Source organism: Ranitomeya imitator, chromosome 5 (assembly GCF_032444005.1).
Source record: "Ranitomeya imitator isolate aRanImi1 chromosome 5, aRanImi1.pri, whole genome shotgun sequence".
Lineage (NCBI taxonomy): Eukaryota > Metazoa > Chordata > Amphibia > Anura > Dendrobatidae > Ranitomeya > Ranitomeya imitator.
The window spans coordinates 196,816,415-196,843,602 of record NC_091286.1 but is presented as its reverse complement, the minus strand read 5'-3'; the positions used below and the strand labels follow the sequence as shown (position 1 = coordinate 196,843,602).

General features: G+C 45.4%; 2 protein-coding genes across 3 annotated transcripts in view; one reads left to right on the top strand and one right to left on the bottom strand.

The window, feature by feature from the left end:
* The window catches only part of GGPS1 (geranylgeranyl diphosphate synthase 1), a 45,014-nt gene extending 38,644 nt beyond the window's left edge, over positions 1-6,370 (bottom strand). The window contains exon 1 of the mRNA XM_069769487.1: positions 6,229-6,370. The gene's annotated coding sequence lies outside the window, so the exon portion shown is untranslated. The remainder of the gene's footprint in view (positions 1-6,228) is intronic.
* A 260-nt stretch (positions 6,371-6,630) lies between these two features.
* Positions 6,631-27,188, top strand: part of ARID4B (AT-rich interaction domain 4B) — a 402,063-nt gene continuing 381,505 nt past the window's right edge. Inside the window, exon 1 of one of the 2 annotated variants that reach the window (XM_069769485.1) lies at positions 6,631-6,753. The gene's annotated coding sequence lies outside the window, so the exon portion shown is untranslated. Of the gene's footprint in view, positions 6,754-7,240; positions 7,376-27,188 lie in introns of those variants that run through there. The other variant, XM_069769484.1, reaches the window with a different exon arrangement.

Here is a 27,188-nt window from a genome sequence, read left to right as displayed (position 1 = left end):
CGGGCGCATGCGCAGTGCGCCCGCCATCTGTCTCCATCTGCTGGCCGGCAGGAGAACAGCAGTTGGGGCTAAAATTAGGGTTAGGGCTAGGGTTAGGGCTAAATTTAGGGTTAGGGTTGGGGCTAAATTTAGGGTTAGGCTTCTTTCACAATTACGTCGGTACAGGGCCGTCGCAATGCGTCGGCCCGACATACCGACACACGTTGTGAAAATTGTGCACAACGTGGGCAGCGGCTGTAGTTTTTCAACGCATCTGCTGCCCAATCTATGTCCTGGGGAGGAGGGGGCGGAGTTACGGCCACGCATGCGCGGTCAGAAATGGCGGATGCGACGTACAAAAAAAAGTTTCATTGAATGTTTTTTTGTGCTGACGGTCCGCCAAAACACAACTGATCCAGTGCACGACGGACGCGACGTGTGGCCATCCGTCACAATCCGTCGGCAATACAAGTCTATGGGCAAAAAACGCATCCTGCGGGCACATTTGCAGGATCCGTTTCTTGTCCAAAACGACGGAATGCCAAACGACGCAAGTGTGAAAGTAGCCTTAGGGCTAGGGTTAGGGTTGGGGCTAAAGTTAGGGCTAGGGTTGGGGCTAAAGTTAGGGTTAGAGTTGGGATTAGGGTTAGGGTTTGGATTAGGGTTGGTATTAGGGTTAGGGTTGGCATTAGGGTTACGCTTGGGATTAGGGTTAGGTTTGGGATTAGGGTTAAGGTTATGATTAGGGGTGTATTGGGATTAGGGTTAGGTTTGAGGTTAGGGTTGAGATTAGGATTGGGGGTGTGTTGGATTTAGGGTTTTGATTAGTGTTATGGTTAGGGTTGACATTAGGGTTGTTTTGGGGTAAGGGTTGTGATTATGGTTAGGGTTAGTGATTAGGATTATGGATCAGGTTGGGATTAGGGTTAGGGGTGTGTTGGGGTTAGGGTTGGAGCTAGAATTGGGGGGTTTCCACTGTTTAGGTACATCAGGGGGTCTCCAAATACGACAGCCAATTTTGCGCTCAAAAAGTCAAATGGTGCTCCCTCCCTTCTGAGCTCTGCCGTGCGCCCAAACAGTGGGTTACCCCCACATATGGGGCATCAGCATACTCAGGATAAATTGGACAACAACTTTAGTGGTCCAATTTCTCCTGTTACCCTTGTGAAAATAAAAACTTGGGGGCTACAATATCTTTTTTGTGAAAAAAAATATAATTTTTATATTCACGACTCTGCATTATAAACTTCTGTGAAGCACTTGGGCATTCAAAGTTCTCACCACACATCTAGATAAGTTCCTTGGGGGGTCTAGTTTCCAAAATGGGGTCACTTGTGGGGGGTTTCCACTGCTTAGGCACATCAAGGGCTCTCCAAAGGCGACATGGCGTCCGATCTCAATTCCAGCCAATTCTGCATTGAAAAAGTCAAACGGCGCTCCTTCACTTCTAAGTTCTGTGGTGCGCCCAAAAAGTGGTTTACCCCCACATATTGGGTATTGGCGTATTCAGGAGAAATTGAATAACAAAATTTATGGTTACATTTCTGTTTTTACACTTGTGAAAATAAAAAAAATGGTTCTGAATTACGATGTTTGGAAAAAAAAGTTAAATGTTCATTTTTTCCGTCCACATTGTTTCAGTTCCTGTGAAGCACGTAAAGGGTTAATAAACTTCTTGAATGTGGTTTTGAGAACCTTGAGGGGTGTAGTTTTTAGAATGGTGTCACACTTCATTATTTTCTATCATATAGACCCCTCAAAATGACTTCAAATGTGATGTGGTCCCTAAAAAAAAAAAATGGTGTTGTAAAAATGAGAAATTGCTGGTCAACTTTTAACCCTTATAACTCCCTAACAAAAAAAAATTTGTTTCCAAAATTGTGCTGATGCAAAGTAGACATGTTGGAAATGTTATTAACTATTTTTCGTGACATATCTCTCTGATTTAGAGGCATAAAAATACAAAGTTTGAAAATTGCAAAATTTTAAAAATTTTCGCCATATTTCCGTTTTTTTCATAAATAATCGCAAGTAATATCGAAGAAATGTTACCACTAACATGAAGTACAATATGTCACGAAAAAACAATCTCAGAATCAGCGGGATCCGTTGAAGCGTTCCAGAGTTATAACTTCATAAAGTGACAGTGGTCAGAATTGCAAAAATTGGCTCGGTCATTAAGTACCAAATTGGCTCTGTCACTCAGGGGTTAAACAGTCATTACAAACAGAGTGATGTATTTCAAGTGCTTAGTTCTGTTAATTTTTACAGCCAATGAAAACCCAAAAGTCATTATCTCAGTAAATTAGAAAAATTAACAAAAAAACACCTGCAAAGGCTTCCTAAGGCTATGTGCACACGTTGTGGATTTTGATGCGAATCCGCAGCAGTTTCCCATGAGTTTACAGTACAATGTAAACCTATGGGAAACCGAAAACGCTGTGCCCATGCTGTGGAAAAAAACGTACGGAAACGCAGCGGTTTACATTCCGCAGCATGCCAATTCTTTGTGCAGAATCCGCAGCGGTTTACACTTGCTCCATAATTGAAAACCGCAGGTGTAAAACCGCAGTAAATCAGCAGGAAAAACGTGGTGTTTTTGCCCTGCTGATTTATCTAATCTGCAGAGGACCATTCTACGTGTGCACGTACCCTAAGCGTTTAAAAAGGTCCCTTAGTCTGGGGGGAAGACTGCTGACTTGACAGATGTCCAGAAGGCAGTCATTGACACACTCCACAATGAGGGTAAGGCTGGTTTCACATTTGCGTTCATGAGGGCTGCGTACTTCCTCCCTGAAGCTCCACCTACTTCTGTATACGTCCTGCATTGCCCTACGTACCTATCTTTAATATTGGGTACACAGGGACATGTGTTGTATGCGGATGCATCCGCATGCGGCGATTTGCCATGTGCGGCGACCGCACGGAAATGCAAAATACATGCCCACACGCCCCCCCACTAGAGCTACATGCCCACCCACACAGGGCTACATATCCACGCCCCATTAGAGCTACATGCCCACCCACCTCCCATTAGAGCTACATGCTCGCCCACACTCCATTAGAGCTACATACCCACACCCCTCCCCACAGGGCTACATGCCCACCCAGGTCCCATTGGAGCTACATACCCACACCCCTCCCCACACAGGGCTACATGCCCACCCACACTCCATTAAAGCAGAGGTGTCAAACTGCATTCCTCAAGGGCCACAAACAGGTCATGTTTTCAGGATTTTCTTGTATTGCACAGGTGATAATTTAATCACTTGCACAGATTGATTCCAGCACCTTGTGCAATACAAGGAAATCCTGAAAACATGACCTGTTTGCGGCCCTCGAGGAATGCAGTTTGTCACCTCTGCATTAGAGCTAAATGCCTACACCCCTCCCCACACAAGGCTACATGCTCGCCTGCGCACCATTAGAGCTACATGCCCACCCAGGTCCCATTAGAGATACATGCTCACCCACACTCCATTAGAGCTACATGCTCACCCACACTCCATTAGAGCTAAATACCCACACCCCTCCCCACACAGGCTACATGCCCACCCACACCCCATTAGAGCTACATGCTCGTTCACACTCCATTAGAGCTACATACCCACACCCCTACCCACACAGGGCTACATGCCAACCCACGTCCCATTAGAACTACATACCCACACCCCTCCCCACACAAAGCTACATGCCCACCCACGCCCCATTAGGGCTACATGCCTGCCCACACTGGGCTACATACCCACCCACGCCCCATTAGAGCTAGATGCCCATCCACGTCCCATTAGAGCTACATGCCCACACCCCATTAGCATACCTCCCAACCGTCCCGGATCCAGCGGGACTGTCCTGATTTTGACAGTCAGTCCTGCGATCCCGGGCGGGACATTAATTGTCCCGCACTGGTTGGGAGGTATGTGAATCACCCGGTCGGTCAGCTGAGAGCTCCCTGCACCCGGCCAGCACAGCAGCACATAATGGCTGCTCTGTGCACAGGACCTGTGATGAGGTCACAGGATGGGAGGAGTCAGGGGTCACATGATCGGATTCGGGAGGAGGACCTCCGTGTACAGGACTTTGCTGGTTGCCATGGCGCCGGAGGAGGGTAAGGCAGCGTATGTGTGAGGTCAGGAGGTGTTTACAGGGTGGATGTAGCAGAGCCGTGTGTGTACGAGGTGTATGGAGCTGAGCCGTGTGTGTAAGGGGTGTACGGAGCCGTGTGCATGAGGTGTACGGAGCGCAGCCGCGTGTGTACGAGGTGTACGGAGCCATGTGTACGAGGTGTACGGAGCACAGCCGCGTGTGTACAAGGTGTACGGAGCGGAGCAGCATGTGAAAGGTGTACGGAGCGGAGTCGCGTGCACGAGGTGTATGGAGCACAGCCGCGTGTGTACGGAGCGGAGTCGTGTAAGAGGTGTTCGGATGAGAGCAGAGTGTGAAAGGTGTATGGAGTGGAGTCACGTGTGTACGAGGTGTACAGAGCAGAGCCACGTGTGTACGAGGTGTACAGAGCAGAGCCACGTGTGTACGAGGTGTGCGTAGCAGAGCCATGTGTGTGCAATATGTATAGAGCGGAGCCGTGTGTGTACGAGATGTATGGAGAGGAGCCGTATGTTTATGAGGTGTACGCAGCGGAGCCGTGTGTGTGCAAGGTATACGGAGCGGAGTAGCTTCTGCAATGTGTATGGAGCGGAGCGGTGTGTGTATGAGGTGTACGTAGTGCCGTGTGTACGAGATGTATGGAGCGGAGCCGTGTGTGTTTGAGATGTATGGAGTGGAGCCGTGTATGCAAAGTGTACGGAGCGCAGCCGCGTGTGTAGGAGTAGCTATGTGTGGCCATTATACGGTACGAAGTATCATGTGCGGCCAATATACAGTATGGAGCATCATGTGCGGCTGTTATACTGTAATGAGCATCATGTGGGGCCGTTATACAGTATGGAGCATCATGTGTGGCCGTTATACAGTATGGAGCATCATGTGTGGCCGTTATACAGTATGGAGCATCATGTGTGGCCGTTATACAGTATGGAGCATCATGTGTGGCCGTTATACAGTATGGAGCATCATGTGTGGCCGTTATACAGTATGGAGCATCATGTGCGGCCGTTATACAGTATGGAGCATCATGTGCGGCCATTATACAATATGGAGCATCATGTGTGGCCGTTATACAATATGGAGCATCATGTGTGGCCGTTATACAATATGGAGCATCATGTGTGGCCGTTATACAGTATGGAGCATCATGTGTGGCCGTTATACAGTATGGAGCATCATGTGTGGCCGTTATACAGTATGGAGCATCATGTGTGGCCGTTATACAGTATGGAGCATCATGTGTGGCCGTTATACAGTATGGAGCATCATGTGTGGCCGTTATACAGTATGGAGCATCATGTGTGGCCGTTATACAGTATGGAGCATCATGTGTGGCCGTTATACAGTATGGAGCATCATGTGTGGCCGTTATACAGTATGGAGCATCATGTGTGGCCGTTATACAGTATGGGGCATCATGTGTGGCCATTATACAGTATGGAGCAGTGTGGCCATATTTTTTTGTTTATAATTATTCTTTATGAACAGTGTGATCAGCAGTGCTAAATGGGTGTGGTTGAGACGTGGATATGGGTGTGACTAGTGAACGGGTGTGGTCAGAGGCGTGGCCTAAAATTTGCCGCGGCGCGCATTGCGCGCCGCTAACTTTGTCCCTCTTTCCCAGCTTCAAAAGTTGGGAGGTATGCATTAGAGCTACATGCCCACACACACAGGGCTACATACCCACCCACGCCCCATTAGAGCTACATGCCCAACCACACTGGGCTACATACCCACCCACGCCCCATTAGAGCCATCTACCCACCCACGCCCCATTAGAGCTATCTACCCACCCACGCCCCATTAGAGCCATCTACCCACCCACGCCCCATTAGAGATACATGCCCACACCCCTCCCCACATAGGGCTACATTGCCCGCCCACTCCACTGCAGGTTCTAAGGAATCCAATAACGCTGATGTGCACAGAGCCTTGTAAAGTGATTGGTTTCAGATGCACCGAGCATTTTTGAAGCCCTGAACAATCCCTCTAACACCGCACCAGCTATGTCAGACTAGAAGTTACTGTGCTCTGCCCGCTCATATCACATGTACCACCCCACCAGCCTCTGCATCCGGGTATATGCTCCAACCACCCTCGTGTAATAATTGATAACTCACATAGGAAAAGCCCACAGTAACTCACCCCGTCACGTGTCCTGAGAAGTACCCCGCAGCCCGCACACTCCACACCCGCCTCCCACATCCGTGGAGGCAGCAGCACTCCTTCTTCTGACCTGCGCAGTACTATGGAGAAGATAGCGTAGAAGAGGAACGGAGCCTTTACCGCACCGGTTTGTGGTGTTTGCTCCTGGGACTTGTAGTTTGTGTTAGCCAGCAAAACGTCCTAGGAAGAGAGGCCGTCTAACCTGTATGGACTACATTTCCCATGATACTACAGGCCCTCCTGCTTAGAGCCAATGGCAAACGTAGGCGGAGTCTCTTTGCCGCCCAATGAGAACACTGTAGGGGCTGACCTAAGGCTGACAGTTAGAGCAGTCGTTGGGTGGAGCTAAGAGGCTTGGGATGACGGCACGGCTCGGTGTGTGAGGTGGGAGGGGGAGAAGCGCTCGGCAAGACGCGGACGAGGTCGATGATCGCGCATCTCCTGCTCTGTAACCTTGCGCTTCCGCAACTGATGGATCTACATTAGGGACTGGTGGGGGAGCAGGTGCGGCATTGTCTGCTACACACGGCACGGGAGAATCCGGTGACATGTAATGGTCACTGGCGCTGGCTCCTCTCTGCACAGTGCAGGAACAAAAGGGAGGAAGCAGCAGGGTCCTCAGTGCGGCGCATCCCGGGGGCCTCCTCGCCGTGTGCCCGGGCACTGCCTCCATAGCGGGCATTCCATGTGAGGGCAGCCTGTGCTGGGCGGTGGGCAGCCTGTGCTGGGCGGTGGGCAGCCTGTGCTGGGCGGTGGGCAGCCTGTGCTGGGCGGTGGGCAGCCTGTGCTGGGCGGTGGGCAGCCTGTGCTGGGCGGTGGGCAGCCTGTGCTGGGCGGTGGGCAGCTGGTGCCCGGCAGCTGCTGGTTTGTCTCCCCTGCTCTCCATCATCCCCATCCGAGGCCTGCTGCACCGTCTGCTCTGCTGCCTCCGGGCACTCACTGCTGCTAGAAAGCCCTCACAGCTGGCAGCCGCCACTCTGCTCCACCCAGGCTGCTGCAGCACCTCTTTCCGGGCCGGTGTGTGATGAGGCTGGAAGTTCCCCGAGCTGCTGCCCGTTACTGATGGCTGCTCCGATGTGACAAGTCTCTGGCGGCATCCCCCGAGCCCATGGCTGGAAACACACCAGTAAGTTCCGCCAGCCCTTTGTTTACGCGGTGATGCTGATCTGTGTATGCGGGACCGAGGCGTCCGAGTAATGTCAGTGTGATCGCGGTGTGGGAGGCCGTTACGTGTGCACATAACAATGGCCGGCTCCGGGTGATGTGATGCCGAGTATCGCAGTGTATCTGAGCCGGCGGCACCTGCAGCTTGTCCCCTCACTAGCCCATTGTATGGATGGCCTCTATTTACACAAATACTCCAACATTGTTTCCTTTTTCCCAAGTAGTAACTTTCTGTCCACAAAACATTTCCTGCTGTTATGAGCCCTATCCAGGCGCATTGGAAAGTGATGCCAGTGCAAGTCTGGCACAAAACTGCACCAAAAATGTCACTTTTTACTGAAACTCCCCATGCTTGTAGCGTTCTGCCCGGGCATGCTGAGATTATTAGATTCCTACATGCACAATTAAATATTTTCCATTAAATGAGCCAGTACTGTATATTTAATTTCTGTAAAATTACCCTTAATGTTTTGTTTAATGGGTTAAGTCCATCCCTTTACTTGGGCTGCAGTGGTGCAGTTTGTTGTAGAAAATGATGTACAATAACAAATTGTATTGTGGCACCGTGTTAGTCAGAAAAATTGATGTGAATACGTTTCTGCCCAATGATGACAGAAGTATTCCCCGAGTGATACCTTTATTGGCTAACCAGAAAATAATATGTTTGCAGCTTTCAGAGCACAGAGGCTCCTTCACAGTAGCTACCTATCTGTAATCTGCCTGAAGGAGCCCCTGTGCTCTGAAAGCTGCAAACATATCATTTTCTGGTTAGCCAATAAAGGTATCACTCGGGGAATACTTCTGTCATCATTGGGCAGAAACGTATTCACATCCATTGTAGAAAATGAAAGTTTCCTGTGATTTGCCTGCTATGCTGCGGCTTATTCTTTCCTATGTTTTGTGTCTGAATGAAGCCGATCTGTCATGTCTGGCGATGGTCAGTCCCCACTATTGTCACCGGCCATTGTATATAGATGGTGAGTGAGCCCCCACTATTGTCACCGGCCATTGTATATAGATGGTGAGTGAGCCCCCACTATTGTCACCGGCCATTGTATATAGATGGTGAGTGAGCCCCCACTATTGTCACCGGCCATTGTATATAGATGGTGAGTGAGCCCCCACTATTGTCACCGGCCATTGTATATAGATGGTGAGTGAGCCCCCACTATTGTCACCGGCCATTGTATATAGATGGTGAGTGAGCCCCCACTATTGTCACCGGCCATTGTATATAGATGGTGAGTGAGCCCCCACTATTGTCACCGGCCATTGTATATAGATGGTGAGTGAGCCCCCACTATTGTCACCGGCCATTGTATATAGATGGTGAGTGAGCCCCCACTGTATTGTCACCGGCCATTGTATATAGATGGTGAGTGAGCCCCCACTGTATTGTCACCGGCCATTGTATATAGATGGTGAGTGAGCCCCCACTATTGTCACCGGCCATTGTATATAGATGGTGAGTGAGCCCCCACTGTATTGTCACCGGCCATTGTATCTAGATGGTGAGTGAGCCCCCACTATTGTCACCGGCCATTGTATATAGATGGTGAGTGAGTCCCCACTATTGTCACCGACACCGGCCATTGTATATAGATGGTGAGTGAGCCCCCACTATATTGTCACCGGCCATTGTATATAGATGGTGAGTGAGTCCCCGCTCTTGTCACCCGCCATTGTATATAGATGGTGAGTGAGCCCCCACTGTATTGTCACCGGCCATTGTATATAGATGGTGAGTGAGCCCCCACTGTATTGTCACCGGCCATTGTATATAGATGGTGAGTGAGCCCCCACTGTATTGTCACCGGCCATTGTATATAGATGGTGAGTGAGCCCCCACTGTATTGTCACCGGCCATTGTATATAGATGGTGAGTGAGTCCCCACTGTATTGTCACCGGCCATTGTATATAGATGGTGAGTGAGCCCCCACTGTATTGTCACCGGCCATTGTATATAGATGTTGAGTGAGCCCCCACTGTATTGTCACCGGCCATTGTATATAGATGGTGAGTGAGCCCCCACTGTATTGTCACCGGCCATTGTATATAGATGGTGAGTGAGCCCCCACTATTGTCACTGGCCACTATATATACTGCTGGTGGGACACGGCATAGCAGTGCAGGCCTGGATGAGCGCATACATGATGTGTGTACATTATATGGCCAGTAATGGATGTGCTGCGGGCAGCGTCTTTATAGCCAGGTACCATTGTATCTGCATGTAACATAATAAGCTGTACAGCCATCCATACCATCTGAAGGGGTTTTCACTGCAAATATTTAGGATCGTCTGCATAGTGAGACCTGGTCAATCCCTTTACTCCAGCTGGTGCTCCTGCTGTGTTGTGCTGCGGCCTAACTCGCATTGATGGATGGGGCACATTGTTCTGAGCCACTGATTGCAAGACTGAAAGCCGTCCTCTATTCTGCTTGGAAGCTGAACTTTCTGTGTATTTACAGCCAAGTTGCTCATATCTCAGATTCAAGTGATGTAATAGTGATTTGCTCGGGCATACGTGTGTGGGAAAAGACGGCCTTCCGCTGCAGGGCATTTTCCAGATGGTATTGCCATACATTGTGTCCATTCTCCATGAGAACTAGTACCCATGCTGAATTTGTTTTCTGTAAATGTTCATACTCTGGTTGGCAGTGCTTGTGTGGCGGACGTCACCCCAATGTCTGACTGGCTACACTGATCTGATGCCAAATTACAATGTTTCCTTCTCCGTATTCATCTAATGACTCTGCTCCGACAACACAACCACCTGCTATTGTCATGAATTGCATGATGTACCTTGAACATAGTGGAGGGGTTTTCCACTACTGTGATATGTTGAAAAACCTATCCTGAATAGGGGTCTTACACCCGGAACCCTGCAGGAGAGGGGTCTTATCACTTCTGGCTGGGTCAGATGTACTGTGCACGGGACAGAATGTCTCTTCCATCACACTGCTAGCGGATTCTGTGGGTCCTGCAGATCTCCTGCCATTGTATGAATAGGCGCTGATCTGCAGGAGCTGGGAGCAGTCAAAAAATCATCAATCTCATAGAGATGGAAAAACCTCTAATGCTTTTTCTAGTTGTTGTTCTGGTAAAGATTACTTAACCCCTTCACCCAAGCCTGTTTTCACCTTATTGACCGGGCCAAATTTTACAATTCTGACCACTGTCACTTTAGGAGGTTATAACTCTGGAACGCTTCAACGGATCCCGGTGATTCTGAGATTGTTTTTTCATGACATATATTGTACTTCATGTTAGTGGTAAAATTTGCTCGATATGATTTGTGTTTATTTGTGAATTTTTTTTTTGGAATTTTAGCGAAAATGTCGCAATTTGCAAACTTTAATTTGTATGCCCTTAACCCAGGGGTGTCAAACTGCATTCCTCGAGGGCTGCAACCAGGTCATGTTTTCAGGATTTCCTTGTACTGCACAGGTGATAATTTAATCACCTACACACATGATTCCAGCACCTTGTGCAATGCTAAGGAAATCTTGAAAACACGCATGGTTTGCGACCCTCGAGGAATGCAGTCTGACACCCCTGCCTTATCCCCTTAACGACCGCCGATACGCCTTTTAATGGCGGCCGCTAAGGGTACTTAAACCACAGCGCCGACGGCGCTGTGGAATAAGTAAATAGCGCCCCCCAGAGTCGGATTTTCTCCGGGGTCTCGGCTGTCGGGTGTAGCCGAGACCCCAGAGACCATGATTCGGGTTGGTTTTTACCGACCCCGCTTTTGCGATCGACGGTAATTTACCGTTTACCGGCGATAGCAAAAAAACCCCCCAAAAAACGCGATTTCCCTTTTAATTTCTTTGTCCTCCGATGTGATCGAACATCAGAGGACAGAGAAATGGGGTCCCCAATAGCCCTCCGATACGCACCTGTCTCCCCCGGTGCTCCTCGTGGCTCCCGATGGGCGTCGCCATCTTTTTCCGGCAAAAAAATGGCGGGCGCATGCGCAGTGCGCCTGCCGGCTGGCACCGGAGGGATCTTTGGGGTCTCGGCTGCCGGGGGGGTAGCCGAGACCCCAAAGAACATGATCGGGGTTGGTTTTACCGACCCCTGTTTTGCAATCGCCGGTAATTAACTACCGGCGACCGCAAAAAAAAAAAAAAAAGCAAAGTGTAATTCTCTGTCCTCTCATGTGATCGCACATCAGAGGACAGAGAAATAGGGGGATTCGTGGACCCTATTATACTTACCGGTGTCCCTGGGTCCTCCTGCTGCTCCTCCTGGCCACCGGCGTCTTCATGGGAACATAAAATGGCGGGCGCATGCACAGTGCCCCCGCCATCTGTCGCCATCTGCCGGCCGGCAGGAGAAGAGCAGTTGGGGCTAAAATTAGGGTTAGGGTTGGGGCTAAATTTAGGGTTAGGGTTGGGGCTAAATTTAGGGTTAGGGTTGGGGCTAAATTTAGGGTTAGGGTTCTTTCACACTTACGTCGGTATGGGGCCGTCGCAATGCGTCGGCCAATCTATGTCCTGGGGAGGAGGGGTCGAAGTTACGGCCACGCATGCGCGGTCAGAAATGGCGGATGCGACGTACAAAAAAACGTTACATTGAACTTTTTTTGTGCCGATGGTCCGCCAAAACACATCTGATCCAGTGCACGACGGACGCGACGTGTGGCCATCAGTCGCGATCCGTCGGCAATACAAGTCTATGGGCAAAAAACGCATCCTGCGGGCACATTTGCAGGATCCGTTTTTTGTCCAAAACAACGGATTGCGACGGATGCCAAACGCAAGTGTGAAAGTAGCCTTAGGGTTAGGGTTGGAGCTAAAGTTAGGGTTGGGGCTAAAGTTAGGGCTAGGGTTGCGGCTAAAGTTAGGGTTAGAGTTGGGATTAGGGTTGGTATTAGGGTTAGGGTTGGCATTAGGGTTATGCTTGGGATTAGGGTTAGGTTTGGGATTAGGGTTAAGGTTAGGGTTGTGATTAGGGGTGTATTGGGATTAGGGTTAGGTTTGAGGTTAGGGTTGAGATTAGGATTAGGGGTGTGTTGGATTTAGGGTTTTGATTAGGGTTATGGTTAGGGTTGACATTAGGGTTGTTTTGGGGTAAGGGTTGGGATTAGGGTTAGGGGTGTGTTTGGGTTAGGGTTGGAGCTAGAATTGGGGGGTTTCCACTGTTTAGGTACATCAGGGGGTCTCCAAACACGACAGCCAATTTTGCGCTCAAAAAGTCAAATGGTGCTCCCTCCCTTCTGAGCTCTGCCGTGCGCCCAAACAGTGGGTTACCCCCACATATGGGGCATCAGCGTACTCGGGATAAATTGGACAACAACTTTAGTGGTCCAATTTCTCCTGTTACCCTTGTGAAAATAAAAACTTGGGGGCTACAAAATCTTTTTTGTGGAAAAAAAATATTTTTTTATTTTCCCGACTCTGCATTCTAAACTTCTATGAAGCACTTGGGCATTCAAAGTTCTCACCACAAATGTAGATAAGTTCCTTGGGGGGTCTAGTTTCCAAAATGGGGTCACTTGTGGGGGGTTACTGCTGTTTAGGTACATCAGGGGCTCTGCAATCGCAACATAACGCCCACAGACCATTCTATCAAAGTCTGCATTCCAAAACTGCGCTCCTTCCTTCCGAGCTCTGCCGTGCGCCCAAACAGTGGTTTACCCCCGCATATGTGGTACCAGCATACTCAAAACAAATTGGACAACAACTTTTGGGGTCCGATTTCTCTTGTTACCCTTGTGAAAATAAAAACTTGGGGGCTAAAAAATCTTTTTTGTGGAAAAAAAAATATTTATTTTCACGACTCTGCATTATAAACTTCTGTGAAGCACTTGGGCATTCAAAGTTCTCACCACACATCTAGATAAGTTCCATGGGGGGTCTAGTTTCCAAAATGGGGTCACTTGTGGGGGGGTTTCTACTGTATAGGCACGTCAGGGGCTCTCCAAACGCGACATGGCGTCCGATCTCAATTCCAGCCAATTCTACATTGAAAAAGTAAAACTGCACTCCTTCTCTTCCAAGCTCTGCGGTGCGCCCAAACAGTGGTTTACCCTCACATATGGGGTATCGACGTATTCAGGAGAAATCGCACAACAACTTTTGTGGTCTAATTTCTCCTGTTACCCTTGTGAAAATAAGAATTTGTTGGCGAAAAGATCATTTTTGTGTAAACAAATGCGATTTTTTTCATTTTCATGGCTCTAAGTTATAAACTTCTGTGAAGCACATGGGGGTTCAAAGTGCTCACCACACATCTAGATAAGTTCCTTAAGGGGTCTAGTTTCCAAAACGGTGTCACTTGTGGGGGGTTTCCACTGTTTAGGCACATCAGGGGCTCTCTAAACGTGACATGGCATCCGATCTCAATTCCAGCCAATTCTGCATTGAAAAAGTCAAACGGCGCTCCTTCACTTCCAAGTTCTGCGGTGCGCCCAAAAAGTGGTTAACCCCCACATATGGGGTATTGGCGTATTCAGGAGAAATTGCATAACAAAATTTATGGTTACATTTCTGTTTTTACACTTGTGAAAATAAAAAATGGTTCTGAATTAAAATGTTTGCAAAAAAAAGTTACCGTAAATGTTTATTTTTTCCTTCCACATTTTCAGTTCCTGTGAAGCACGTAAAGGGTTAATAAACTTCTTGAATGTGGTTTTGAGAACCTTGAGGGGTGTAGTTTTTAGTTTCAAAAAATTTTTATTGAAATTTTCAATAACAGTGCGAAATTTAAATGTAGATGTACTCCCTCGCAGGGGAGTCTATAACTGAGAAATATATGAACATAAACTTATTTTCAACGTAGGGGAAGACAATGTAGTTTTTAGAATGGTGTCACACTTCGTTATTTTCTATCATATAGACCCCTCAAAATGACTTCAAATGTGATGTGGTCCCTAAAAAAAAAAAATGGTGTTGTAAAAATGAGAAATTGCTGGTCAACTTTTAACCCTTATAACTCCCGAACAAAAAAAATGTTGTTTCCAAAATTGTGCTGATATAAAGTAGACATGTGGGAAATGTTATTTATTAATTATTTTTCGTGACATATCTCTCTGATTGAAGGGCATAAAAATACAAAGTTTGAAAATGGCAAAATTTTAAAAATTTTCGCCATATTTCTGTTTTTTTCATAAATAATCGCAAGTAATATCGAAGAAAAGTTACCACTAACATGAAGTACATACCTGTATGACAGAAAATACCCAAAAGAGACACCATTCTAAAAACTGCACCCCTCAAGGTGCTCAAAACCACATTCAAGTGCTTCACAGGACTTAATGGAATGTGAAACGAAAAACTAAGCTTGACTTTAAAAAAAAACAAAAAAAACTTTAGACTCGCATTTTTTTCTTTCCGCAAGGGTGCAAAAATCTTATATGGGGAGGAAATCCACTGTTAGGGTGCATGGCAGGGTTCGGAATTTCTTGAACGTAAAATTTGCTGAAATCATTAGTGGACGCCATGTCGTGTTCGGACAGATGTGCCCAAACAGTGGGAACTCCCCCCCCCCCCCCCCCCCCCCCCTACAAGTGACATTTTGTAAACTAGATCCCTCAAGGAATGTATCTAGATGTGAACACCTTAAACCCTCAGGTGCTGAACATTATTTTACAATGTTGATCTGTGGAAGCAAATTATTGTTCCCGCAAAAAAATTTTTGCCCCAAATTTTTTTATTTTTGCAATTTCTCTGTACACAGATACCTCAGGAGGGAAGTAGCGCCATATTGGAGTTCAGATTTTGATGGAATGGTTTGAGGGTGCCATGTCACATTGGCAGAGCCCCTGAGGAGCCAGAACAACAGAAACCCCTCATGAGTGACCCCATTTTAGAAACTACATCTTCCCCCACAATGAATTGATTGATTGCATCATTTAGGAGGTTAAACTACCATGTCGCATTGATGCCATAATTGATGCAAAAGTTGCCCGACCAAGTACTTGGTGTATTTACTGAACATACATTTCAGTAGGTCAACGTTTCGGATGTTAAAATCATTTTTTTTCAAGCTGTTGTTATGAAGTATTCTAATTTATTGAGATAATGACTTTTGGGTTTTCATTGGCTGTAAGCCATAATTATCAACATTAACAGAAATAACCACTTGAAATACCTCACTCTGTTTGTAATGACTCTATGTAATATGAGATTCACTTTTTGTATTGGAGTACTGAAATAAATTAACTCTTTCCTGATATTCTAATTTAGTGAGAAGCACTTGTGTATGGGCACGTAGGTCTTAATAAGCTAAATAAAATGATACCTTGAGATCTGCAATCTTATGTCTTATTAGAGTTTATGTTCTCTCCGTGTTTGCGTGGGTTTCCTCCGGGCACTCCGGTTTCCTCCCACATTCCAAAGACATACTGATAGGAATTCTAGATTGTGAGCCCAATCGGGGACAGCGATGATAATGTATGCAAACTGTAAAGCGCTGCGGAATATGTTAGCGCTATATAAAAATAAAGATTATTATTATTATTATTATTACAGAGAAATTCACATTAAATGTAAATGAGCTGTTAACATCTATAGGCCGGACACTGATCTCCCTGAGAATCTGCCCCAGAGCATGTATTTGGCCAGTCACACACGTCCAGATAATTCCGGTACTGGAAAAATCGGTACCAGAATTATCCGTGTCCGTGTGTCGGTGCGTTTATGTGGCACACGTGTGCTGCCCGTGTGCCCACTGGGTACCACACGGAGCGTGCAGGAGACAGCGCTAGAGATAAGCGCTGTCCCCTGCATCTGGTGCTGAAGCCGTCCATTACAGTGATGAATATGCGGCTCCACCCCTATGGGAGGTGGAGCCGCATATTCATGAGTGTAATCGGCGGCCCCACATGACCGCTCATACAGGAGAAGGTGCGGCCAGGAGAGGACGCTGCGAGGGAGCCGGGTGAGTATTTCATTAACAGCGGGGGGTTGGGAGGGGGTGGGGACAGGGATCTTTATTTAAAACCCGAAAAAAACAAAGGAAAAAGGATTTTTCATATCTTCTTTCCAGCTGCTGGACAGAAGATATAAATGGCGGCTTCAGCACCACTTTGGGGGGAACAGCGCTTACTGTAGCACTGTCTCCTGCACTGCACACAGACAGCGTCCGTGTGCGGTACGTGTTTTACACGGACCCATTGACTTTAATGGGTCCGTGTAATCCGTGCGCTCCCACGAACACTGACATGTCTCCGTGATTTGCACACAGACACACGGTCTGTGAAAACACGCTGACATGTGCAGAGACGCATTGATTTCAATGTGTCCACGTGAGTCAGTGTCTCCTGTACGTGAGGAAACTGTCACTTCACGTACCGGAGCCACTGACGTGTGAAACCGGCCTTTGATAAGATTCCATTCCAAAGATCATGGGTAGAAAACAGAAAAGGATAATGCCAGCTCACCGTTGAAGTTTTAAGTCCATCATGCACGGAATCAGGAGCCGACCACTCATGTAGCAATTGCAAAAAAAAAAAAAAAGAAAATGTTCCAACTTCTGGTAAAATTTTCAGAGTAATCTTTATTCCACGTTATTCCATCAAATTGGGAAAAAAAAATATGGTGCACAGGTGCAAGCGACGCGTTTCGAGCACGGTTGTTCTTTATCAAGCTATAAAGAACAGTGTTCGAAACGTGTCACTTGTTCCTGTCCACCATATTTATTTGATTTTTGATGAAATAAAGATTATTCTGAATATTTTACCAGAAGCTGGAACATTTTTTCTTTTTTTTTCTATTTGCAAATATCATATGTGCATAACATATTTTTCCTTTTTAAATAAGGGCCTGAACTGCAGTACCTGTTCAACCTCTACAGTTAACCTTAAAGGGAACCTGTCACCCCGTTTTTTCAGATTGAGATATAAATACTGTTAAATAGGGCCTGCGCTGTGCGTTACTATAGTGTATGTAGTGTACCCTGATTCCCCACCTATGCTGCAAAATACATTACCAAAGTCACCGTTTTCGCCTGTCAATCAGGCTGGTCGGGTGGGCGTGTTCACAGCGCTGTTTCTTCCTCAGCTTTACGTTGGTGGCGTAGTGGTGTGCGCATGTTGAAGTGACTAATCCACTGTGGGCACGTGAACAAGCAGCGCGCGATCTGCGCTATCACCCCCTGTCATCGGTGGGGGCGGCCATCTTCCTGGGGCCGCGCGTGCGCAGATGGAGTGCTCTGCTGCACGGGGCTTCAGGAAAATGGCCGCGGGATGCTGCGCGTGCGCACAAGAGATCGCGGCTGCCATTTTCCCAAAGCCGAGTTTGCATCTCGGCTTTGGGAAAATGGCCGCCGCGATCTCTTGTGTGCATGAGAGAAAACGCACCAAATACCTTGACTTGACAAAAGATTTGCAGGAAAATTTGCTGGTAGCAGCAGGCACTGAGGTTTCGTTTTGCAGAGTAAGCCACGTACTACCGTAAATGCTGACCGTCTCCATGCCCGAACTCCAAGACATACAGCTTTACTGATCAGAAAGCTAGCTGTGCTTTGCTGAAAACCATAGTGGAATCTGTCCTGTGGGTTGATATAACAGAACTGGAACTTTTCTGGATCAGCTGTATGTCTGGAGAAAGAAAATGAATACACTGAAAAGAACACCCTGCCTACAGCAGTGGCTCCATCATGCTCTGGGGCTGCTTTGCTTTCTCATGCACTTGCAAACCTGCAATATATAAGACTGTTATTGAGTCAATTATCAGAAAATCCTAGGAGAGAGCATCCATGCCTTCTGTGAGGAAGCTAAAGTGCTGGTCTACGCTGCCTTGCAACAGGGCAATGGTCCAAAGCATACCACATAGTCCACCAAGGCTTGGTTTCCCAAAAAGTCCTGGAAGATTCTGGAGTGACCGTCGGTCATCTGACTTGAACCAAACAGAAAATATTTGTTGGGATTTGAAGAAAGCTGTTGCAGAACACAATCCAAAGAATAGGCCATTGTATATGAAGACTGAGCTAAGATTCCTCAGGAATGTTCCAAGAAGATGGTGTGTGTGGTTATGCATCGTGTATCACAACAGCCAAAGGATGCTCTACTAAGTAGTAAAGATGCTCATCAGGAAAGGGTTGAATAAATTTGTGACAGCTGTAGTGATTGATAATGGCCTTTTGTGTTGCATTTGGAAAAGCCACTTGTGCAGAGCTATTTTAGTCATTCTTCCTTGATTTATTGCAAGCAATAGAAAGGTTGTAAATGTTACTAATACATTTAAGTAGCAATATGAGCAAGTGAATACTTTTCATTGCCACTTAATACCTTTAGAAAAGCCTGCTGATGAATAGCTCCAACATACACTGCAATCGAATTGTAATGTGGTCCTAAATCGTCCAGCAGGCGCAGTTAGTAAGCCTCTGTGCACACTGGCTGTCTTGAGTCCTACGTATGCAAATTGTCTCTTCAGAGAGGAAGTGGACTAGAACTCTAGTGCCACCTATTGGAAGTAGGAATCCTAAAAGTCAATATCGATCCTTTAACGAGACTTGTCATATGATTTAGGACAAAAGCCAAACCAGAATCTCAATTTGCAGACACTGTGTTTCGGGGTACTGCCCCTCGTCAGTGCAAAGTGGAGATCTGGTTTGGCTTATTGAGAGGCGTCTGACCGGGATCCAAGAAGTATCGTTTCTCCTTGCGGAGAGTGACATGTTAAGCATGTCTAGGTGAGGAGACTTAAAGCCGCAATGCTCCTCTGGGAAATATGCAAATTGTCTCTTTAGAGAGGAAGAGGACTAGAACTCTAGTGCCACCTATTGGAAGTAGCAATCCTAAAAGTCAATGTCGACAATGTCACTCTCCACAAGGAGAAACGATGCTTCATTAATAGTAACATAGTTAGCAAGGCTGAAAAAAAACATTTGTCCATCCAGTTCAGCCTATATTCTGTCAGAATAAATCCCCAGATCTACGCCCTTCTAAAGAACCTAATAACTGTAAGATACAATATTGTTACACTCCAAGAAGACATCCATGCCTCTCTTGAACCCCTCTACTGAGTTCGCCATCACCACCTCCTTAGGCAAGGAATTCTAGATACTTCTTGGATCCCGATCAGAAAGTTTTTTTAAATACCAGGGATTTTTTGTTTTTTTGCACTTCAATTTATTTTCTTGTCTTTTTTTATTTTATTTTATTTTTTTAAATATTTAACCCTTTTCCAACATTGGGTGTAATAATATGCCCACATCGGAATCCCTCCCTTTGATGTCGGCACCGCTGCTGAGCACACATCTTTCTCGGCACATGTCAGCTGTTCAAAACTGCTGACATGTGCCTCGAAGGCTGTTGTCACACTAGCAGTATTTGTAAGCCAAAACCAGGAGTGGAACAATTAGAGGAAAAGTATAATAGAAACATATGCACCACTTCTGTATTTACCACCCGCTCCTGGTTTTGGGTTGCAAATACTGATGTAAAATACTGACCAAATACTGCTAGTGTGAAGGCAGCCTAACAGCCGAGGGTGGAATCAAGATCCACCCGTGGCTGTTAAGCTGTTAAAAGCCGTGGTCAATCTTTGACAGCGGCATTTAACTCGCGATTACTGGAACTGCTTCAGGAATCCCGCCCATCGTTGACCCCCCACCACGTGATCGTGGGTCACCGATGGGTTGGCATGACAACCAGAGGTCTCCAGCAGACCTCTATGGTAGTCATAGCCAGATTGCTATGAGTGCTGCCCGATGGTCGATGCTCATAGCAAGTCAGCAGTTTTGCTACACAGGCGATCTGATCATCGCCGGTGTGTAGTAGAGGCGATCAGACAACTGCAGCCCATGTAGACTATTGAAGCATGCAAAAAGTAAAAAAAAAAAATCAAAGTTCAAGTTGCTCCCCTTTCGCCCCATTCAATATAAAAAAAAAAAAATTATATACACATTTGGTATTGCTGCATTCAGAATCGCCCGATCTATCAATATATATTGCAATAATGGGCAATCTAAAGATTGTATCTACACCAAAATGGTATCAATAAAAACGTCAGCTCAGCGTGCAAAAATAAGCCTTCACCCAACCCCAGATCACGAAAAATCGAGACGCTAAAGGTCTTGGAAAATGGTGTCCTTTTTTTATTTTATTTTATTTTATTTTTTTTGTACCAAAGTTTTTGGATTTTATTTTTCACCACTTAAATAAAAGAATCTAGACATGTTTGGTGTCTGAGCTCCTAATGACGTGGAGAATCATAATGACAGGTCAGTTTTAGCATTTAGTGGACATGGTAAAAAAAAAAACTTTTTTTTTTTTTCAATTTAACCGCACTTGGAATCTTTCTCCTGTTTTCCAGTACAAAATATGTTAAAACCAATGGTGTCGTTCAAAAGTACAACTTGTCCCACAAAAAACAAGGCCTCACATGGCCATATTCACCAAAAAATAAAAAAGTTATGGCTCTGGGAAGAAGGGGAGCAAAAAACGAAAATACCTGCGGTTATGAAGAGGTTAATATCTATAAATGTATTTTTTCCATCAACATACGTGTATGATGGCATGGTTCTCTTGTAGGTCAAATTTTAGTTTTGAATGGCACCATTCATTTTAACATATAATGGAAAAAATTCCAAGTGTAATGAAATGGTTAAAAATAATACAATTTCGCCATTGTTCTTTGAGCTTTGTTTTTACAGTATTCATTGTGCAGTAAAAATGGCCTGGAAATATGCTTGTCTAGGTCAGACTGATCACAGAGATCGCAATCATGCAGTAGGGTTTTTTCTTCTATTAAAGGATGAAAAAAAAATGTTTTATTTTTGTTGCAATTTTCTGATACATTCAGTAACATTTTTTATTATTCTGTTGATTCGGCTGAATGAAGGTTTGTTTCTTGAGCTGACGTTTTTGATACTAATTTTGTGCAAATATGATACTTTCATTGCTTATTACAATACATTTTGTTAGGATGGTGAAGTGATAAAAATGATCCCACAATTCCGGTGTGTTTTTGTTTCCTCCTTACAACGTTTATCAATAGGATAAATTTAATTCCATATTGTGATGTTAATTTTTCAATTGTTTTCCTTTCTTTATGGTTCTCTGGATAAAAGGGGTGATTTCAACTTCTACATTTTTTTTTCTTCTGTATTTTTAAAATATTATTGTTTTTTCATAAATTTTTAGGCCAGAAGTGGGCAACCTTTTTTAGTCTGAGGTCCACACTGGCAAGTTCTTTTGTTTATAAGGGTTAATAGTCAAACATAGAAAGAACAATTTCTTATGCAATTTTTACCGAATATGGCAGCACCCCATTTGTGGTTGTACACTGCGGTTTGAGCTTACAGTGGGGATTAGATGGGAAGGAGCACTACTTGGCTTTTTGGAACACAGATTGTGCTCATCCGTTAGCAGAGCTTCTGAGGTGGCAGAGCAAAAGAAACCAACACATTGGAAAATTCACTGTTCAAGGTACCGTATTTGTAATTTATTTAGGTGTATAGTAAGAATTTTGAGCCCACAGGTGCAATGAGCCATATAAATACTGAAATTTTTTTAGTGGTAAAAGTTAAACTTTTTTATTAGCTGCAAACCTTAGATTTATACGAGGGTAATAGCTAAACTGAACCCTACAATTTGTTGTGGAATTTCTCCCGAATGTGTTGATATGGTTTCATTGGAAACTACTGTCTGGCCACACAGCAGGGTTGAGCAGGAAGGAGCGCCATTGGCATTTTGAGAACAAATTTTGCTGGAATAGTTTGCAGGCACCTTTTGCAAAGCCCTTAAGTTGACAGAACAGCAGAAAACCATCAAAAGTGACCCAGTTTTAGAATTTATACCTATGAATTCTTCTATGGCTACATGACTATTTTGGCCTCCCTGGTGTTTTCATTCTGCATCATCCACTCCAAGAGGTTTTCTGAAAGGTGCAAATCTGTCATGTTCGTGTCTGTACATTTGTGCCCAGCTTGTGCTTCTGGAGACACAAGCCCCATAAATAATTGTGCTTTCCTGACTACAGCAATGCCGAACATGTGGACGCCAATTGCGTTTAGGCACATTGTGAGACTCAAACAGGAGGGGGGCATTTAGACTAGGGGGTGCAGTATTTACTGGGTTTTGTTTGTGGATGGGCAGACGTATTGCTTTTACAGAGCATTTGACTGGTAACAAGTAACATGAAAAGATCTTATATTTTATTCCATCAGATAGTGGACCTAAGTAGGGGCTTGTTTTTTTGAGGAAGAAGTTGGAAGTTTTTTTTATTGGTAACATGCTTTTTTAACCTTACCTATAAAAAAGGTATGTTTTTATCACCATATTCTAAGAGCTGTAGCTTTCACCAACAGCCGTATGAAGGCTTGTTTTTTGTGAAAGAGTTAGGGTATGTTTCCACGGTCAGGAATGTCTCAGTATTTGTGCAGGATTTGACACAGGTAAGTAAAATCTGCACCAAATCGGCATCTGAGGTCACTGGCAGATCACCTTCATTTTTTTTTATATGCGTTTTTTCCGCGTGGGTTTCTTCATTGCATGCAGGTTTTTTTTTTTTGTCACTTGAAATACAGCTAATTCAAAGTTGGCTTCTTGGAAGGAAAAAAAAAGTGATTTCCTGTTTGCAGATATATTAGGATATGTTCTCACAGTCGGTAAATGCTGCGGGTTGGACGCAGCGTCCAGCTGTTACAGTATAGTGGATGGGATTTCAAGAAATCCCATGCCCACTAGGTGTGCACCAATGCCCGCGGCTCACCCACCGAGACGGACATGCGGTGTGTCTTTACAGACCGCAGCATGTCAATTTATGTAGTGGAGATGCTCCGTCTCCGCTGTGTAAATTACGTATACACTTTCATTAGATGCGGTAAAACCGCATTATCTTCCTAACCACAGGCGTATTAAGTGCAGTAACGCAGCTTACGACGCATGTGTACTAATTTACATAACGGTGAATCTTGTAACACAGCTGGATGTACATGGCACAGAAAGTGGAGGAAAGCATGGAGAGTGGTCCCCTCCTTTTTAATACATTTTTTTTTTTTTAAATAGCGTGGGGTCCCCCTATGTATGTTAACCAGCCAAAGTAAAACAGACTACTGGGGCTGGTATTTCAGGCTGGTAAGGATCCAATATCCATAAACCTTACCAGCCTGATAGTACCAGGCCGCAGCAGTCTGCTTACCTTCGATGGTTAGCAAAAATAGTAGATTCCCCGAATCCCCCGATTTCCTGCAATAAAAAAATAAAATAATAAACCAACGCAAATACTCACTTGTCCGACGTAGTCCAATTACCGAGTGTACCATGACAAGTCCAGCCCTGCTACATCTGGATGCCTTTGGCTGAACTGTGGCAATATGCCACCATCCAGCCTGACATCTAGACACATCAGAGCTTGTAGATGACCACCAGAGATAACTTGGTCTCCGGCGGTCACTTGCACTGCAGTTCTCACGATCAGCTGTAAAGCTATAAAGATGTTGCGGTCTCCGCAACATAAATAGACATGCTGCGGTCTGGAAAGACGCACCACATGTCCGTTTACACAGGGAGCCGCGGGCGTCTTTTAACGCATAGTGGACATAGGACTTCTTGAAATCCCCTCCACTATGCTGTAATGTCTGGACGCTGTGGGGTTTGAAGCTGTGGCTTATACGGAGCGTCAAACCCGCAGCGTTTACTGACTGTGGAAACATACCCTTAACGTTACTGTTGATATCATTATTTTTTACATACAACTTTTTATCTCTTTATTTCATGTTTTGCAATGAAAAGTTAAATTCTTAAGTGTGTTTGTCTTGTTTCTTTCTGGTGTTGACCATTCAAAATAATAATGTGACTGTTTTATAGTTCGGCAATAACAAATATGTACCCCCCCTTCTACATTTTTAGTGGCGAAACAGATTCGTTCACATCCAATAAATGCTCAATAACATTGAGATTTAAGGATGAAAGGGTCAAATCAACACTAAGTTCTGTCATGTTCCTTATACCGAACAATTCTAGCTGTGTCTAAAGATGCTATAGGGAATACTGTTGCTTGAAGGTGTGTACTTTGCTTGCAGCACTGTTTAGGTGGTTAGCATGTGGCAAAAGTAACAGTCTTATGAATATCAGGACCCAAAGCTTTCCCACAGGGCTGTGGAGTCAGTAAGCAAAACCTCTGACTCCTCAATTTCCATGACGACTCCGACTCCCTAATACATGGCTCATGTTTAACCCCTTCCCGACCTTTGACGCAGAGAAGCGTCATGAAAACCTGTGCCATTCCGACCTGTGACGCAGCATATGCGTCATGGCCGGATTGGGCTCCTGCAGGCTGGGTGAAAGGGTTAACTGTAATTTCACCCGGCCTGCAGGGACAGGAGGAGTTTTACTTTAGCCCAGGGGGGTGGCTTCACCCCCCCGTGGCTACGATCGCTCTGATTGGCTGTTGAAAGTGACGTTTCACTTTCAATCAGAGCGATAGTAATATTTCACCAATGAAGGCTAGAGAACAACCTCTCTACACTAACTTGGGTTGGTGGCAAAGCAGTAACCACATGAGCAACATCTATAACAATTTCAGGGTATAAAGGAATTGCCTCGTGCAGTCATTTTTGATGAACGATTGAACTCTTCTTCTTCTTCTTTGAGAGCAAGTAGAAAACTTTGCTGAAACATGGTCATTCTGTTTTCTATGGGAGTGGAATCTTTTTCTCTGCAGCGACGCTTTGCCTGCTCCATGTCATCTAAATACTTTTCTAAATCCATCTCCTCGTCTGATGAGGATGAAGAAATGGCAGCAGCAGCACTGGCAGGACCCAAGTCCTCTTGCTCTTGGCCGTCCTGTAGCCCACTCCTCCTAACTGCTACCTCTATCAGAGCTTCTTTTCATTTAGTAAGCTCTTGATCATCCAGCAATATACGATGACTTGGGTCCACATAAACAGCTACTAGAAGAATATTACTTTCTAATAGTGTCTCCATTTCATTGAAGCAGCAATGCCATCTGCGATTAAACCTCCCCTTTGGGATAGGCAAAACAACAAGTTCTTCCACTCCTTTATAAAAATGCCAGGAGGTAAATCCTCAGCTTGTAACTTTTTAGTCACTGTAAATGGATGATGAAGCAATGCCTTCAGTTCAGCCACCTGTGTCCATTGACCTTCATGTAGTGTTTCCAGAGGGTTAAGGTACCGTTACACTAAACGATTTACCAACGATCACGACCAGCGATGCGACCTGGCCGTGATCGTTGGTAAGTCGTTGTGTGGTCGCTGGAGAGCTGTCACACAGACAGCTCTCCAGCGACCAACGATGCCGAAGTCCCCGGGTAACCAGGGTAAACATTGGGTTACTAAGCGCAGGGCCGCGCTTAGTAACCCGATGTTTACCCTGGTTACCATTGTAAAAGTAAAAAAAAAAACAGTACATACTCACATTCCTGTCACGTCCCCCAGCGTCAGCTTCCCTGCACTGAGTAAGCGCTGGCCGTAAAGCAGAGCGGTGACGTCACTGCTGTGCTCTGCTTTACGGCCGGCCGGTGCTGACAGTCAGTGCGGGAAGCTGACGCCGGGGGACGTGACAGGAATGTGAGTATGTACAGTTGTTTTTTTTAACTTTTACAATGGTAACCAGGGTATATATCGGGTTACTAAGCGCGGCCCTGCGCTTAGTAACCCGATATTTACCCTGGTTACCAGTGAAGACATCACTGGATCGGCGTCACACACACCGATTCAGCGATGACAGCGGGTGATCAGCGACCAAAAAAAAAAGGTCCTGATCATTCCCAGCGACCAACTATCTCCCAGCAGGGGCCTGATCGTTGGTCGCTGTCACACATAACGATTTCGTTAACGATATCGTTGCTACGTCACAAAAAGCAACGATATCGTTAACGAAATCATTATGTGTGAAGGTACCTTTAGCCATCTGGCTTGATCCAGAATTGCCCTCTTTCCAGCATGTCTCTTCAAGATGGAATCAATTTTAGGTGTTCTGGCAGCAAGAGCCAATTTCCTCAGTTTACTAATCAGAGTTCCAGCATGTCCCTCTTGCAGACTATCTTTCATTGCCATCTGCAGCATGTGCACAACACAGCTCATGTGATGCATAGGAAAGAGGTGTGAAGCAGCTTCAACAAGATCATCTAATTGTAAAGAATCATTTTGCTGTTATTCTGTAGTAATATCTGTTTGTTCCTCTGTTACAGGAACAGGACTGTGGCTTTCCATCTCCAACATACTGAATGTGAAATGTTTTTCTAGCTACTGTTCACCTTCACCTTATTCTCATTCATCAGTTACATTGTACTTATCATGTTTGAAGCATTATCAGTTACAATAGCAAGAACCTGCTCTTTTTTGAGTTCATAATCTTGCAGAACTTGTTCCACTACGGTCTGGAGAAACTGACTGCTGTAAGGAGCTTTAGTATCTTTTACTGCCAGTGTCGTAACTATATTTTTTGTTGTCACAAACATATCAAACGTTGATAGCAAAATAGCATGTAGCAATAGTAGACACGGCACTCAGGGCTTCTTGGAGGTGCACAAGTTGGGTATCCAACCCGTCAAATATAAGCAATAAATTACTTGGCACTCAGGAGATCTTTTTGCAAGATGAGAAGTGAACAATTTGTTTATTTAGTGCATCCAGTTCAAAATTAAAACGTTTTCGGTCTAATCACAAGACCTTCATCAAACAGTTTTTGGAGTACTGAAATACATATGCAAAATAACACAAAAGTATTTTTTAGAAAGAGTACATGATGCACAGTATAAATACAAACGTGATACATTTTGCTCAAAAGAATACAATACATCACTTGTTGTGTGACAGACAACAATGTGGCGGTCTGGGCGGATCCGGCCTAGT